At 40.5% G+C, this 17,701-nt stretch overlaps 1 protein-coding gene across 6 annotated transcripts in view; it reads right to left on the reverse strand.

Moving 5' to 3' along the window:
• The window catches only part of sulf2a (sulfatase 2a), a 75,381-nt gene that overhangs the window by 40,045 nt on the left and 17,635 nt on the right, over nt 1-17,701 (reverse strand). For 5 of the 6 annotated variants that reach the window (XM_061688690.1, XM_061688692.1, XM_061688695.1 and 2 more), the window contains one exon: nt 3,707-3,757. The exons of the other annotated variant lie outside the window; for it this stretch is intronic. The gene's annotated coding sequence lies outside the window, so the exon portion shown is untranslated. The remainder of the gene's footprint in view (nt 1-3,706; nt 3,758-17,701) is intronic. 6 annotated transcript variants of the gene reach the window in all.

Genomic DNA, 17,701 nt, shown 5'->3' on the forward strand with positions numbered 1-17,701 from the left:
TAATAGGCACCTTCAACCATTTACTGTAGTTCATGGTGAGCGAGAAGGTCAATCAGATTCATGAGAAGAGAACGGTGGATGAATGTGTGTTCTCAATTAACATTGTATCACGGGGTCTTTGGTTGCACTCTCCTCCATCAGAGGCATTAAAAATAAATAAGAAGACCCGTCCATTCAAGAGGCACATAAAATGGACAATAAATTCATGGGTTAAGCAGACAAGAGAGGGATAGGGATAGATTTCCAGCGTTTTTCAACAACAGTGGACAGTGATGATATCTGCGTTGTTTGTATAGTTCCTTGTTAATTGTGTCATTAAAGGCTATTAGGCAATTATCTTAATGGTGTGTTAACAGAGGGAGATGGAGGAATTCTGAGAGGAATTCTGAGAACATCGAAAAAATGCTATCTGAAAGCTATCATTGAGTTGTTAAAAAGTAATACATTTTTGCATGATGCACAAATACACACTCTCTCTTGCCAACCACTTTCTCGCCAGTAACGAGGCGACTGATGACACAGACAATGAGCTGCCTCTGTGTTGGGCCTCAGGAGTCTGCCAAGCAGCCTCTCTGCATGTGGGGCCACAGGTTGGCACACTCACAGGGGGTCTTCACTGGGGTGCTGTCCTGGGCAGCATGCCCGATGTTGACAAAGCCTGGTATCGCCTGCTGTCAGGCCATTATGTGTGCACCATGTGGAAGGAATCAATTAGGCTGAGTTCACAACACAGCACTTTAATATTTGACTTCTAATCAGTGGAGCATGGAAGCAAGCTGGCACTTCTGGTCTTGCTGATGTAGAAAATGAGGGTCAGTAAAGGGCTCGCATAGTGCTCAAAAACGTGCATCGCATACATCAGGGAGGAGGTGAGAAACAGCCTCAAACAACAAGCTGGTCTCATTGAAAAGGGAAAATAACCTCTTGTCCCTAACAGGATATAAAAGCACATCCAATTACAAACATGCAACCAGCTGCAAGGAACAAGGAAAAAATAAAACAGCTCACAAACAAGTTGCGCTCAACATAAGGCGAGCTGATGTTAGAGAAAAGTGAATTGATGAGGTCTACATATGCCAGATCAACTGTGCCTTTGAAACGTTTTTCGGATTGGAATACTGTTGGTTTTCTTATTGCACTGCTGAAGGCCTCTGCCACCGAGAAGAGGAGAAAAGGAAGAAAGATAAAAATGGGAATTGTGTCCTCATGCTGGGATATCGAAGACCTCAAACAGAATAGCTTGCCAAATTCATATCATTCACCTGTCGACTCTTTATAGTGTCACTGAGACAAAAAGAAGCAAAGTTGTACCCCCCCTCAAGTGATTGGTAAAGAAACCGAGCTTATTTTATTTTCCCAAACACAGAGCAAAAATAAATATATTTTAAAAGAAAAAAAAATAATAATAATAATAAAAACAGAGGCTTTCACCTGTATATTTTATTATTGGTAAAGGGAAAGCTGATTGTGAGAATGATTTAAATTGTTATGATTCAGCTATTGTTCTTAACTTCTTAACTCCTGTGCTTTGATTAATGCTGAATGGCTCCAGTCAGGGGGGCACGGTGGACGACTGGTTAGAGCGTCTGCCTCACAGTTCTAAGGGCCAGGGTTCGATCCCCGGGCCCGCCTGTGTGAAGTTTGCATGTTCTCCCCGTTACTCCGGTTTCCTCCCACATCCCAAAAACATGCACGGTAGGTTCATTAAAGATTCTAAATTGCCCGTAGGTGAGAATGTGAGTGCGAATGGTTGTTTGTTTGTATGTGCCCTGCGATTGGCTGGCAACCAGTTCAGGGTGTACCCCGCCTGCTGCCCGAAGATAGCTGGGATAGGCTCCAGCACTCCCGCGACCCTTCTGAGGATGAGCGGCTCAGAAAATGGATGGATGGATGGATGGGCTCCAGTCAGTGAGAGTTCTGAATAATGTCATTATTTGAGATGTATTTAAAAAACAAACAAAAAATTCAAAAGTTCAAATACTAATTTCAAGCATGAAACATGGCCTGCTATCCTCACTTGTTCTGAGTTGAAAGTGGGTTTACATCTTGAAGCCTTGAGAAGTAAAGGCTATTTTTCCAGCTATTGGTTTAATAATCCTGACCCTTCTTGAATTGCTCATTAATGCTCACATGTTTTTGCTCTCTCTTCTAGATCTTTCATTTCACTCTATCTTCGCCTCTCCTGAATTAGTATGCAGCCTTGACAACCAGAGAGGGGGAAACGTGCCGTGACCACTACAGGGCTACACCATCACAGATCCATCCAAAGGAGCCGACAATAAACACTCTCTTCTTTGTGCTCATCACTGTCAGACAGATAAATTGTGGTGATGAATTGAAGGCTCTAAGATGCCTGGGTTGCCTTTGGATGTGACAAAGTCACAGATAAACAAAAATTTGTTACGGTTAATAAAAATCTGCTGTATTGTTGATTTCTTCCAAGGTATGACAAATCGACCAAAGCGGGAACAATAATCTGAGCTTGACAGTATTCCTCTTTGAAGGTGTAACATCCTTAGACATTCAGGAAATAATTCATTACATACAGTACATTCTCATGGCACTACATCCACAACAATAAAGAAAATATTATCCCTCTCTGACAGTGTAAATCTAAACTAAGCATCACTATTTTATTAGAATGTACCTAATGTTGTGGTAGGTGATGCCATGTGGATTGATTGCTTATGGCTGATGAACAATAAACCACTGATAGATTGCACTTATTATAGATTATCTTACTGCAATTAAACTTGAGTGATGTGCACACTGCCTTGTACAAACAATTGTCATATTGGCCCAAAACAGAGGGAGCCCGCCTGTGTCATCAGTCGCCTCGTTACTGGCGAGAACGTGGTTGGCAAGAGATAGTGTGTATTTGTGCATCAGGCAAAAATTTATTACTTTTTAACAACTCAATGATAGCTTTCAGATAGCATTTTCCCGATGTTCTCAGAATTCCTCCAGCTCCCTTCCTCTGTTAACACACTATTAAGATACTTGCCTAATAGCTTTTAATGACACAATTAACAAGGAACTAAACAAACAACGCAGATATCATCACTGTCCACTCTTGTTGAAAAACGCTGGGAATCTATCCCTATCCCTCTCTTGTCTGCTTAACCCATGAATTTATTGTCCATTTTATGTGCTTCTTGAATGGACTTGTCTTCTTATTTATCTTTAATCCCTCTGATGGAGGAGAGTGCAACCGTGATACAATGTTTATTGAGAACACACATTCATCCACCGGCCTCTTCTCATGAATCTGATTGACCTTCTCGCTCACCATGAACTACAGAAATAACCACGAGTATAAAAAGATTTTTAAAAATCAGTTGCTGTAACGGCCCACCAAATAATGGTGGACATTTATAGGAGGCAGACAAACCAAATATGACAGCAATAATTTTTTTTCAGTTTAATGTTATCTACCTGAAGTGAAGACAGGCAAACACATAGGTTGAGTGACTTGTTCAATTGTACTGCAAAGTCATAATTATATTTGTACCTGATTACCCACTTTCATGCCATTGACCATGGATTGAAGTGTAAATAGTTTTGTGAGGAAAAGAAGCAATATCCAAGTGAATTAAGAGCATTACTACTACAACTGCTACTAATTCACACTGATGACAGCCATATTGTGAAACCATCTCAAAATTGTAATTGGAAAATATGGGGATGGATATACCATTAACCTTACCTGTCTTTAAAACAAGTGGTGCCAGATGTCCTTTGGTTTAGAAGCCACTCTCTGTGAAGCAAACACAAAGTCCACAGTGGATGAGTAGTTGTCACATACGAAAAAGCCCCTTCTGGGCTAAAGAGTCAGTTAGACAACAAGATCTATTCATGGCATTAGTGTTTATGTTTGAAATGCGTTTTAACGTGTGACTTTCCTTCTAGATCACCTCCCCACTCCAGTCCGAAACAGTTCTGAGTTCAGATGTTACTTCAAAATCGCACTACTAGTCACTTTAAACTGCGTACATTCCTTGAAGTCTCGGCGTCCTTTGCATAATGGTCATTGCACCCGACTATTGCTATATTAGTCATTCAAACTGCTGTAATTGCTGGAGGACTCTGCAACTTTTTGCACAATTGTCAACAAATAAATAAATTACTACTTTTTCCACTACCAAATTACTAGCAACCTTTTATTGCTCAGCAACTGTTTTTCTCAATGTCTTTATGTCTCAAAAGTATTCTCTGTCAATTGACTGTCTGTTGTCGTACTAGAGCAGTTCCAACTACTGGAGACAAATTCCTTGTGTGTTTTTTTTGGACATACTTGGCAAAATAAAGATGATTCTGTTTCTGATTCTGAAAATAAGCCTTCTCCCTACAGACAATGAGAATGGCAACACAGAAAAAAAATACTGAAGAGTTTCCCGAAAGTCTGTCTCTGTAAACAAGCATATGAGGTGTATCAATATTAACCTGCAGTCTCTCATTACAAATCTAGAAAAACTCACAATAATACATTCATATATGATTGCTCCCTCATGTCACACAGTGCTCAGTTCATATTAACTGTATTAGAATTAGTTGAAATCATTGCACCATTTACTTGCTGCACAGCATATTGAGTCTATGAACCGATGTAAAAACATATTTATCACAGCATATTTAGTCAAGTTGAAAAGTAGATTACCTTTTAAAATGAGAAAAGAGACACCAAGAAACAATTATGCACAGAGTATATTTTGGGTAGTTTTGTGTTACAATATTTACTACATGTGATGACAAAATGGTTATATTCCTATGCATTTGCAATATATTAGGGGTTGAAGGACTAAATATTTTTTGTAGTTAGTTGCCTATAATGTGATGAAAGTCGGGTTGAAGTCGAGTAATCGATGACATCATTGATATTTTCTCAGCACAGTACAGCGGTTTTACAACTTTTTTTTCAGCTAAAAACACATTTTGACGGAGCGGTAGTTGCTGTAATTAAAAGGGGCCCGGTACTTGTTTTCTCGACAACGAGCTGGTCAGAATGATCTTTTGTTCCTTAAGTGTGTTGTAAGACAGGACATTGTAGCCAGGCTCCCAAAACATTCTTTGTGCATTCATCTTTGTTTCAGTATTTCTATTACTTTTATTGTATTTAAGGATGGACTTGCATATTTTGCAAGTGACTGTGCTACAGGTCTCATTTTTGGTCAAATATTTCCACGCGCTTCTTGCTTAGTACGACCGTATGCCGGTTGGTTGTGATGTTGGTTAGTTCGTGTTGTGAAAAGAATAAAATTCTCATTATCTCACACAGTTGTTGCCCCCTCGTCATCACACCTAACATTTTGGTGACAAAGTTGTAAATTCACTTCCTGCCACTGCCCTGGTTCCCTGCCACTAGTCCTGTGGTTCTGCTGGTATGAACCTTTTAAGAGTAGCGGCAATCAGAATAGCCGAAGCTAGCTAGGGTAACCACTATTCTCATCCACCAACAGCTTTTCGTACTCTTAGAACAGTGCAAACGTATGAAGACTGGGTTGCCTTGTTGGACGGACATTTCATTGCTGCATAGAGCATTATAGTCCATGACGAAAGCAGACGGGCAAGTCGAAAGTTCTTTGCAAGTGTCTCGTTTGATGTGTGTCTCGCGTCTAAGACGCACAAAAATGAGCAGGGACGCATAAAGCATGGTGAATCTGCGTCCATAGTCGCACAGCATAGCTTACCTAAGTACGTGTGTGTGTTGCTGAAGTGCTTCAGCGAGTCATCATCCACTTGTCTTGGTGCTAGCCAATCAAAGGCAGGGGAGGGGCGGGTTATCGCTGCATAAATACAGTGGACATGATACTTTTTTCCAGACTCGATAAATTTTCATTGTTCTGGTCACACCCGGCGCGCCGCTCATGACGCAGCGAACCACTGGCGGAACGCCGTTGGCTCCGTAGGTGCACACACTTGGGACACTTTAGGGAAAGTTAATGATTTATTACATTCGCTAATCCGTGAGCTAACTAGCTGGTGAGCTAAGGAGCTAAACAGCTCGCCTGATCATGGCAACATACAGACGTCAATAACTGGCGGGCCAGACCCAGAAGCAGTCCCACAGGTACCCACACCATAGCCCAAAAAGAAAGGTTATGATTCCACAACAATTACAGGCTTTACAGTAGTGTTGAACCATACCGACCAATCACATGAGAGTTCAGCCACACCCTTCAGCGAATCAAATTTGTATCTCAGGTCGTAATTAATTGATTACGCACAGCCCAGACAGAAATGAGGAGAAACGCAGCACGGGGGAGAGAAACAGACTCAACTTGGAAGTTGAGTTAAAGAAAAGGAATTAAACATTTGGAACAAAGGCTGCTTAAAATTGAATGGTCAGTGTCATTTTTGTTCAGCACTTTATTCTCTTTATTTACTTGCTTTTATTGTGAAATGCAGCCCTACTTTTATTTAGTACATGAGACAACATTGCACAGTTGTGCTTATATGTTTGATAACCAGGGCAGAATAAAATGTGTACAATTCTTTATTATGCTCTAATATCATTACATTAGCGGCATTAAAAAAAAAAAATGATACTATCGTTTATCGTGAAGGTTTTTGGGAAAATATATCGCTCTAAAAAATTTGTATCGTGGCAGGCCTAAACACATAATAAATTCAGAAAGAGCAAGAGCAATAGATAAAAATATTGGACAAACAGTATAAAAGCTAGAGTAACAAAGTAGTAAAAATCTGCAATATAGCTGGACCGCGATGCAAGAACCGTGACGTCGCGGAGGATTACTTTATCTGTATTCCGTGATAATAAATTGTAGGGACTAATTGTTCCAGCGCTGGGATTTATTGTTCCATGACGTGCATCCCGGGACTCACATAGTCTCAAATGGAAAATGATCTGTGCTTTATGAATTGGCCAACTGGAAGACGAGATGTCAAAAATGTGTAATTAGCAATTAGCAGTTAGTTGACTTCAATGCAGAGTAGTCAGGTCGACTCGTCGACGAACGGGTTCAACCCCTACATTAGAGAGACAAGTACTGTGATATCTGAGTGGAACTGCAAATTGAAGAGACTATTTGCTCTCCAAACCCCTTCCTATAAGAGTGTGTCGTGCATACCCCCTTATAAGTTCCACTGTCAATTGGCTCTTGGTCTTCCACACTAAACTCATCCAACCACGCTTCCACATAGTCATGCTGGAACCGAAGGACCTTCCCCAAACTTTTCCCTCAAAGTTGAGAGGATAGAATTGGTAAAATACAGATTCAGGGAGGACAACCCACACCTGATAGATTATTTTATTGATTGTAAGGAGTGTCTGTACCAACATAGTTGGTGTGCTTATTTGCCACAAGACAATCACTTTATTGTTTTTGACTAGCTGTCAGAAGAAGCAAAAGTACCCACCCTACTTTAATTGCTCCATAACACCTCATGTTTGAGTGTTCTTCTTGTATAAGGTTTTGGACAATGGATTGACACACATGCACTAAACCATGTGCTATGTGTAGCAGGGCTAAGAATAAGCCTGAGAAGCGGGTAAGCTCACGTATATGTTGCTGCCAAGGCACGTCGCTGATCCCAGCTGCTCTCTTTCTGGGACGGTTCTGCCAAACCACTCATGGGGATCAAAGAGAGCTGACTGGACACCTGTGCCTGTCAATCTGCCTGTCTGTACATCTGGGGGAGTAAAATCCAATAAGACCTTCGGCCACTGTCAAGGCTTGCTTTGTTCTGTCGGTGTTATTTCCGGATAGATTAACACGACTGAGCCGAGGACACAAGAACATATAATTGTCCAAAACCGTAGACATATTTAATTTGAAATGATAATTTGGCCCATCTGACAGGAGGATATGGCCCAACCTGGCATCTGCGTTACCTTGTGGATGCAAATTAATGCAGCTGTCTGCAACAGAGATACACCTTTTGTTTGTCGTGTGACAAGAAAGGAGTGACAGATTCAATTGAAATGAGAAGAGAGGGGGAGGAAGACAGGAATGGATTGAAACAGGGTGTGGGCAACACCGTCGTGTGACAAGCATGACGACTGGGAGAAAATGTGACACCTGGCCTTGTCCTTGATGTGAATAAGAGCATGATATATCAAAAGTCAGAGGGAAGAGAGATGGGTATTACCTGGGAGAACAAAATGAAGAGAATAACTATTTTTAGCAGCAGTGTAAAAATACGCTAGTAGTCCATTTAATATTACTCTAAATGTAGAGTCCCTGTGTATTAATCAATTATGTTTTATTAGAAACAATCATCTTAATGTTATGCACTGTAAAGAAAAGTGTGACTGATACTGCTTGAGAAACATCTTAGTAAGGGAGAGAGTGAAGGATATAGGCACATACTTGGAAGAGGTGGGTGATGATGGGATTTGTATATTTTTATATTTATGTTTGCATATCCTCTGTTCAACTCTAAATAAATAAAATCTAAAAACAAAACAAGTTATACATCTCAGCAGTTATACTGTTGTTGCATCGGGATAGTCATGCAATGAGATCAAATTTATTCATTAACAGAGAAAAGACTATTCCCTCATGCGTGGGATGAGCTGGAATGGACCTTCACATCTGTTCAAGTTGATCCAGATGAATTTTGGTTGAGAGGATAAACACGCAGCAGCACTGATCATCTATTCTTTGATTGTCTGCCTTCTCCTTATCTGGTACGAGGCTGATTGATTTCAGAAGGCTGGAACCCTGGACTGCCCCTATTGATCCTCCACCCTGAATGCTCTCGCTTTTCCAATTAAGACTTCACTAAGCCGCCACTATAGAATACTCCTAATGAATGCCAAGTTCCTGCCAACACCTTAAAGTTGCTTTTGCTAGGCTGCCTGTCTCACCTCCTTCCCTATTTCTGCTTCACTTCCCTACTATCGGTACGCCTCCACTCTACTTAATGCTCATTAACTTCTCACCAATACAGCTGGTATTAGTGAAGATGCAGTTGACGGTATGGTGATAGCAAAGGACACTCACTGTTCATTGAAGATAAGCATGGAAGCTTTCTTATACAACACTGAGAACGAATCTCTTGAGCAGCAGTCAGGTTTGAGGGATGAAAATGATTTGAGCTACTTCAGTACGAGTGTCAGTCAAAGTACAGCAAACTATGCACTAGGTAAGAATGACATCAAATACAGTCAAAGCTGTGAGGGCAAAGAAGCACAGTTTTGGTTTTTATTTATGAGCTGAGTTTACTTGGGAAAAGAATAAACCCTGTCTGACTCTAATTTGTTTTAATTGACATGTATTCTTTCATCAAATATACACTCTCTCGCCTACGTTAAGTATTCAGTCGCAGAAAAAAGCAGTTCAGTTGCTGGTCACTTGTACCCCTGAGGCACAAGGTTTTAAACTAGTAGCCACACTTCTTTGGTGGAGTGAGAAAACCCAATTTCAGAGATATGTAATTCCATAAACCTTATTAACAGCAACACAATGGCTGCTGCACCCTGAGGCACGAAGGAGGGGTGCGGGTGGGGAGAGATCGTGCGTGCTGCAGTTGTGACAAGGATCAACACGGGGCGCAGGCAGGGTGACGGACACTGAAATGGAAATCTAGGCCCTTGGAGTGTGGAAAATAAGGGAAATACACATGACCACAGTGTTCCGCTACACTGATATACTAAGATGAGGAGTACTGTAATCAGAATCAGAATCATCTTTATTTTCCAAGTATGTCAAAAAACACACAAGGAATTTGTCTCCGGTAGTTGGAGCCGCTATAGTACGACAACAGACAGTCACTGAGCAATAACAGGTTACCAGTAATGCCGGTACAATTATATTTTTTTTGTTTTTTAACAATACAATGAGTTAATTAGAATTAATACAATGAGTCGGGATCGGCTCTGTTTAAGGTCTATTTTGACTTGAATTAATCAATCATATTTATCTATAAAGTAGATTGTTTGAAATTGAACACCGCTGAGGTACTACAATATCGTGGCTGACATGGGTCATCAGCGCGAAATCTCAGCGTACCTCATCACACCTCAGCCCAACATGCCTCGAACAATAATCTCAGGTCATTGGTATAGCGTTTTCTTTGGCTTGTTATGGTTTTTTTGTGACTGAACAAGGGGTCTTTGAGAAGTACAATGTGAGAAGACAAAAAGAATACACACAGAATGTATTTTATTGCGTCTTTTTATTTGATCTTATTTCTATGTTGAAATCAATCAGTCAGCGTAATGTCAATTACAGGGGGACTAATAATCAAAGCAGTGCGACTGCAATGTCCCCATGCGCGTCGTTACTAGCTATTGAAGTTAAGATACAGTTTTTAATTATTATTATTATTTATATATTAAAACAATTTTTTAGACACCATAACTTCTTTTTACACTTGCAGAACAATGAAGAATGTTAAAAGGGGACACGTGTAGGCCTCATCTGCAGCTCACTTTTTGGACTAGCAGTACAGGAGTTCATTTTGGGATATTTATACAGGTATTGTAGAATTATTATTTATTTTTTTCAGTTCTTGTTTTTTGTACTGCATGTTGGATATAATCAAATCAAATCTCCTTCACATCATGCTTTCCTCAAAAGGGGACACATTATGAAAAATGTACTTTTAATAGTTTGGTACAAATAACCCATCAACCCACCCATCAGGTGTGAAATTAATGTTACATTCACTTGCCTATTTCTGAAAATGTGTGTTTGAGTGAGCCGTTCTAAACTTCCGCCTCTCTGTTACAAAAGAGTGGGGATAATTTACATAATACTGGCTGTTTTCTCGGTCTATGATTGGGCAGCTAGGCTCCCATGGTTAAAAGCCAGTGGTGGCCAGTGATGGCTTCGTGCAAGTGCCATTCATTAGCAGTCTGTACATGGAGGCATAGACACCACAACAAGTGAGCCAACCCCGGCAACTGCTGAGAGCCCTAAGCTCAAGGTGGGGTGGGGCTTACTTGCCTGGAATGCCCTGCACGGAGGGGTGAACATAGTCCATAGTCTCCAGAAGTCTCCGATAGCACTGTGCGTCATTAGATTTGTTGGTCATCGTGTGAAAGAGAAAATACGTCTATGGTAACGAAACACATACTCGGTATTTACACGAGACAGAAGCCCAACACAATGATTTGACCAAAAGTGTGAGGATAGTTGTGGTTATTAAGTGTACTGTAGTTCTACAGTGCTGTGAAAAAGTATTGGACCCCTTCTAAAATTCTTATATTTTTGCATAGTTTCCCCACTTTGTTTAACTGGTAAATGGACTGCACTTATATAGTGCTTTATCTACACCGGGGGTGTCAAACTGATTTTTGCCGAGGGCCACGTTGTAATTTCAATTTCCCTCAGAGGCCCGTTATGACCATACCTCATCATATTCTTTTATATTCACAACAAATTGAGGGATAACTAGCTTTAAAATCAGAAGGATAATAGTTTGTTCAACTATTTATCAAGTTACTGTAAAAAGAGGATTAGTAGCAGAAAAATGCCATATCTCAACATTGTTGTTCATTACATATGACAATTTAGAATTTTTGTTCAGATTTTAGCAAGAATCATGGAAGTTGACGCACATGATTTCCTTTGCCGGGCCACATAAAATGATGTGACGGGCCACGTCTGGCCCCCAGGCCTTGAGTTTGACATTTATCACAGTGCCCAAAGCACTTTACAAAGTCTCACATTGTATCCCAAGTGAACTTAAAATGCTGTTTTTAAACAGTGATTTCATTTATTAATGAAAAGCAACTATTCAAAGTTACCTAGCCCTGTGTGGAAAACGTAATTACACCCCTTGTTAAATCATGAATTAATTGCAGTCAATCAAAATCTTTGGTCATTTTTCACTGATTACACCCAAGCCAGATTACCTCCAGACCTGTTCAATCAGGAAATCACTTAAACAGAATCTGTTCCGACAAAATCAAGTCGGACAAAAGAGCTAAAAAAGCTGCAACAAAACGACACGATCCAAAGAAATTTCAGAACAGTTGAGAAATAAAGTAATTGACATCTACTGTATCAATCTGGACAGGGCTACAAAAGCGAATTCTAAAACTTTAGGATTCTAGCGAACCACAAGGAGAGCCATTACCCTTACATGGAGAAAACATGGAACCGTGGGGAACCTTCCCAGGAGTGGCTGCCCTACAAAGACTACCTCAAGAGAATAGCAATGACTCATCCAGGAGGCCACAAAGGAACTCAGGACAACTTCTAAAGAACTGCAGGCTTCCCTTGCCTCAGCTGAGGTCAGTGTTCATGACACAACAATAAGGAGGAGAATGGGCAAAAATGGCATCCATGACGGAGTTCCAGGGCAAAAACCACTGCTGACCAAAAAGAACATAAAGTCGCGTCTTACTTGTGGGGGGGAAAAAAACAAAACATCTGAATTAGTCCCAATACTTTTGGGAGAGTATTATTTGGACTGACGAGATGAAAGGTGAGCTTTTTGGAAGGTGTGTGTTGCATCTGGTGTACAGGTAGCACTGCATTTCAGAAAAAGAACATCATACCAACAGCCAAACATGGTGGTGGTAGTGTGATGGTCTTGGGCTGCTTTTCTCCTTGAGGACCTGGACAAATTGCTGTGATTGACAAAAAATCCTGAATGAGAAAGTTCAGCTATCGGTTTGTGACCTCAGGTTGAAGCAGATTTGAGTTCTGCAGCAGGATGACAATCCAAAACACACCAGCAAGTCAACTTCTGAATGGCTCAAAATACAAAATAAAGGTTTTGGAGTGGCCTAGTCAAAGTCCAGACTTGAATCCGATTGAAATTCAGTGGCGTGACCTTAAAAAAAAAAAACTTTCATGCTCGCTCGAAAACCCTAAATCTTTGCTGAATTTAAACAATTCTCCAAGGAAGAGTGGGGCAAAATATCTCCACAGAGATGTGAAAGACTCATTGCCAGTTATAAGGCCTCTTTATTCTCCTGGCCGTCAGCACCCGCATTGCATCACGTGACCGACGCATAGGGCCGAGCGGCCCCTATGCGGTACTTGACGTGCACACGGCACAAATTGTCGCCGCGCACAGAATGCTTGATTGGTCCGTTTTAGTCACATGCTGTGATGACGTACTCAACTTTTCCCTTGGTTCCACATACCACCTACACCGCTGCCGCCTTCTTGATTGATTTTGCAGTATAATTAAACACATCATCTGGTCATCTAGGTCCATTTGTTCTAGCAGACACTGTTCCACTGTCGCCATTGTTGTTGCTTTGTTCGTGTGGTGTCCTGCCTAATACCAACTCTAGTGACAGCCCCGACTTGGAGGAGAACTGCAGGACATTTTTTTAAAACAGTGCGCGTGGGTTGCGCTCGAGTATAAGGCCAACTGCGCGCAGGATAGCCGCAGTGACGTCAGTGCGGTCACCGCCCGCGCGAGAATAAACAGGCCTATAGAAAACGCTTGATTTCAGTTGTTGCTGCTGAGGATGGACCAAGCAGTTATTAAGTGTAGGTGGCCATTACTTTTTCACACAGTGCCACGTAATTTTATTTCTTTCATAAATGAAATCACCATTTAAAAACAGCATTTTAAGATCACTTGGGTTATATTTGTCTGATATTTACCGTAATGTATAATGCGCACCCATGTATAATGCGGACCCCCGAAGTTGACCTCACAAGTCTGGAAAACCCTTCTACCTATGTAGAATGCATTTTTACAATGCATGATTTTGCTTCGACCCATATGATTAAAATGAAGTATTTTTTCAAAGAATTATTCTGAAGTTAAGCACTTTATTTGAACATGTAATACCTTTTTTATTTACTTGCTCTTATTTTGAAATGCACAGCCTTACTTTTATTTAGTAAATGAGAAAACACACAGTTGTGTTCATATGTTTGATTACCCAGGCAGAATTTGTAAGATGGGTACAATTCTTTAAAGAAAACATGAAGGGCTGGGTGAAACACATTGAATTTTATTTTAATGGGATTCAAATTAAACTGTCACACATTTCAGAAAAGCATTATCATTAAACAAAACATAACCATGAAGAAATGAATGATGGTTGTTGTTCAGTATTTCACAGTATCTGCCAGGGTATGTAAACTTATGAGCACAACTGTACATACAGTATATGCAGTCATACATACCCCTGTCACATTGGAATGAAAGTGTAGGGTACACCTTTTTCATAACGTCAAGGTGGCGGCATATTAGAATGAAAGTGTACACCTTTCTCATAACCTCTAGGTGGCGGTGACATTGGAATGAAAGTGTACAGGTTTTTCATAACCTCTAGATGGTTTTCCCTATACCCATGTATAATGCGCACTAATGATTTTTCACAATTCTTTGGGGGGGAAAATGCGCATTATACATGATAAATTATGGTACATTTGTTTGATGATCTCAAACAAAGTGGGGAAACTATGCAAAAATATAAGAATTTGAAAAAGGAGGCCAATACTTTTCACGGCACTGTATATTATTTGCGTTAAGGAATGTCAGCGACCATTTTTCCAGAGACACATGGGAACTGTTTTAAATAACTCCTTTAAAGATTAGACTCATTGTTGTTTGTAGGTTTTAGGGGTGGAAAATACTATCCTTAACTGATGAATTTATTAATATATACAGCGGCTGAAATAACGTTCCAGTTCTCCCAGGACCGTTCAAATTAAAACATTTCGGTTCCCGGTTTCGATGCCTAGTCCTCCAGCTGCGAAGAAGTAGTGGCAAAAAGCAACGAAGAAGCAGTGTACACCAACAAAGAAGAACGGGCACGATGACGTGCTTGTGTCCAACGGTAGCAGCGGCAAACAAAAGTGTGTCTTAACTTTGTTAAAATGAATGACCAGTCGTCTCAGTGCAACACTTGGAATAAGATTATATTGTGCAAATGGGTTTTTCCCGATGTGTAGCGTCTGATGCACTACGAGGCTCAGCCTACACCGCGCGGAGCTTCAATGAAGTCAACTCTCAGTCACATCGGTGAGTGAAACAATAAAATACATCTATGCCAACATTGAGACAGCTATCAAGGTAAACGGTTGCTTGCAATTTTGCACTGATGGTTTTTAGCGTATATTTTAGTCTTCAAACCAACGTAAGGGGCAATGACAAGAAAAAAAAAACCAAATAAATAAAAAATTGGTGGGTAGGGAAAGGAATCCGTGTTTTAGAACGTTTGGTTCCATCCATTAAAAAAAAAAAAAAAAAAAAAAAAAAAAATCAATCAAATAAATAAATAAATCACCGGTGCTGTGTGAAGTTACTTTTTGTGCCAAAATGCTGAGTTCCTGTGCGTGCCCTTCAAAATAAAAGACTACAAGCTTAAAACAAGAAGTCAAGTTAAAACTTGACTATAAACCATTTTGACGTGATGAAACAGAATACAGGGGCAGCTATATAGCATTGTTAAAATAACTATTTTAACGATGCTGTCACAGTGAAGTTAATTCTCAGTCAACTGGATGACTGAAACAATAAAACAAAATAGTTAAAACAGTTAAAATAACTCTTTTAACAATGCTATATTTAACTTTTAGCTGAAACATTAATTCATGAATATTAAGTCAATTTGGATAGTTCTACACACATTGTCTTTTACTTCATAGGTTTGATATTGATACTGGTTATAAAGAATCTCGAGTCAAATATTCATTTTAGTCTATGCTGCGGCCTGCTAAGAAAATGGATGTTTATAATTTGGACACCCTTTATTTAAAACATGCAAACTTTTTTGACCCAGCCTACTAAAAGAATCGGAATCGAGAATCATTTGGAACCGGAATCGAACTAAGGAACCGGAATCGGAAACGCTCAAATTCAAATGATGCCCAAGTCATCAGTGCAAATGAATATCAGCTGGTTCAGTCCTAATTGATGGCCTCGAAAAAGGTCTCATTGCCAAGGTGTGAGTCAAGATGGGTGAGAGCAAAGAGCTGTGTCAACACCATCGCAAAACATAATGGCATTGGTTACAGGCGCATATCTAAGCTTCTGAACGTTCCACTGAGCACGGTTTCGGCCACAACATGTAAGTGGAAAGCCAATCATGCCACCATAAATTTGCCTCGATCAGGTGCACCTCGCAAGATTTCTGACACAGGAGTGCAAAGAACAATCAGAAGAGTTGTCCAAGAGCCAAGGACCACCTATGGAGAGCTTCAAAAAGACCTGGAATTAGTAGGTACTGTTGTCACAAGGAAAACAGTGAGTAATGCACTCCACCAACATGGCCTCTTGGGACGCTCACCACGCAAGACCCCAATTGCTGGAAAAAAAAGCATGTGAAAGCTCATTTAAATTTTGCTGAACAACATTTAGACAAGCCAGTTAAATACTGGGAGAATATAGTCTAGTCGGATGAGAGCAAAATTGAACTGTTGGGATGGCATAATGCACACAACGTTTGGAGGAGAAATGGCACTGCACATCACCCTAAAAACACGATACCAACTGTGAAGTTCAGAAGTGAGAATATGATGTGTGGGGCTGCTTTTCAGCAAATTGTACTGGTAAACTTCACATTATTGAAGGAAGGATGAAAGGGTAAATGTACCGAGACATTCTTGACAAAAATCTGCTGCCATGTACGAGGATGATGAAAATGAAATGATCTATGGAAAGATGGAAAGAACTGAAACTCAAGGTCCATAAATGAAGCCCACGGAACCTTCAAGATTTGAAGACTGCTTATGTAGAGGAATGGGCTAAAATCACACCAGAGCAATGCATGAGACTAGTTTCTCCATACAGGAGGTGTCTTGAAGCTGTCATTGCCAACAAAGGCTTTTGTACAAAGTATTAAACAAATACCAGTTGTTCAACACTTTTTCCCTGTGTCATTTCACATTATTACACACAACTTAATTTCTGATCTTATTTGTTCTACTTTCTCTGTATGTAAGGATTACTTGGGTCGTTCCAAACATCTGGTGACATTTTCAGGTCAATAGCACCTTTGGAAGAATATTTAATGAGAAAAATTGTGACGTGTTAATTACTTATTTCAGCCGCCGTAAATCTAAGTAATTATTGTTTGTCATGTATTATTGAGAAGTGAGCGGTTTCACAACAGTTTCATCCAGATAGCATATTTTTTTGCATCCTAGAACAATCTAATATGGAACTTTTGGAGCTTATTGGGTTATGTTTTTGCCAGACTGAATTTGAGATTGGCGGCACGGTGTCCGACTGGTTAGCACATCTGCCTCACAGTTCTGAGGACCCGGTTTCAAATCTGGCCTTGCCTGTGTGGAGTTCGCATGTTCTCCCCGTGCCTGCGTGGGTTTTCTCCAGGTACTCCGGTTTCTTCCCACATCCCAAAAACATGCGTGGTAGGTTAATTGAAGACTCTAAATTGCCCGTAGGTGTGAAGTTTTATTTGTTTATATGTGCCCTGCGATTGGCTGGCGACCAGTTCAGGGTGTACCCTGCCTCTCGCCCGAAGATAGCTGGGATAGGCTCCAGCACGCCCACAACCCTAGTGAGGATAAGCGGTACGGAAAATGAATGAATTTGAGATAAATCTATCCGCTTTTCATAAATCCCACCGCATCATCAGTACATTGTGCATGCCTCTCAGCCTGCCGTTGTCTGAGTGCTCTCAATGACTATTTCACTAAATCCCCATGTGGAGGAGTGGAGTGTGTCTGCCACAATTTTAAGCACATGAGCATGCACCTGCGGAGCGAGTTGCAGTCACTCGAGGACACACACTCATTAGATGGTGGATAAGACAAGAAGATGCTTGATAAAACACTTCAAATGACTTTGG

This window comes from Phycodurus eques, chromosome 10 (genome assembly GCF_024500275.1).
Source record: "Phycodurus eques isolate BA_2022a chromosome 10, UOR_Pequ_1.1, whole genome shotgun sequence".
NCBI classification, from domain to species: domain Eukaryota; kingdom Metazoa; phylum Chordata; class Actinopteri; order Syngnathiformes; family Syngnathidae; genus Phycodurus; species Phycodurus eques.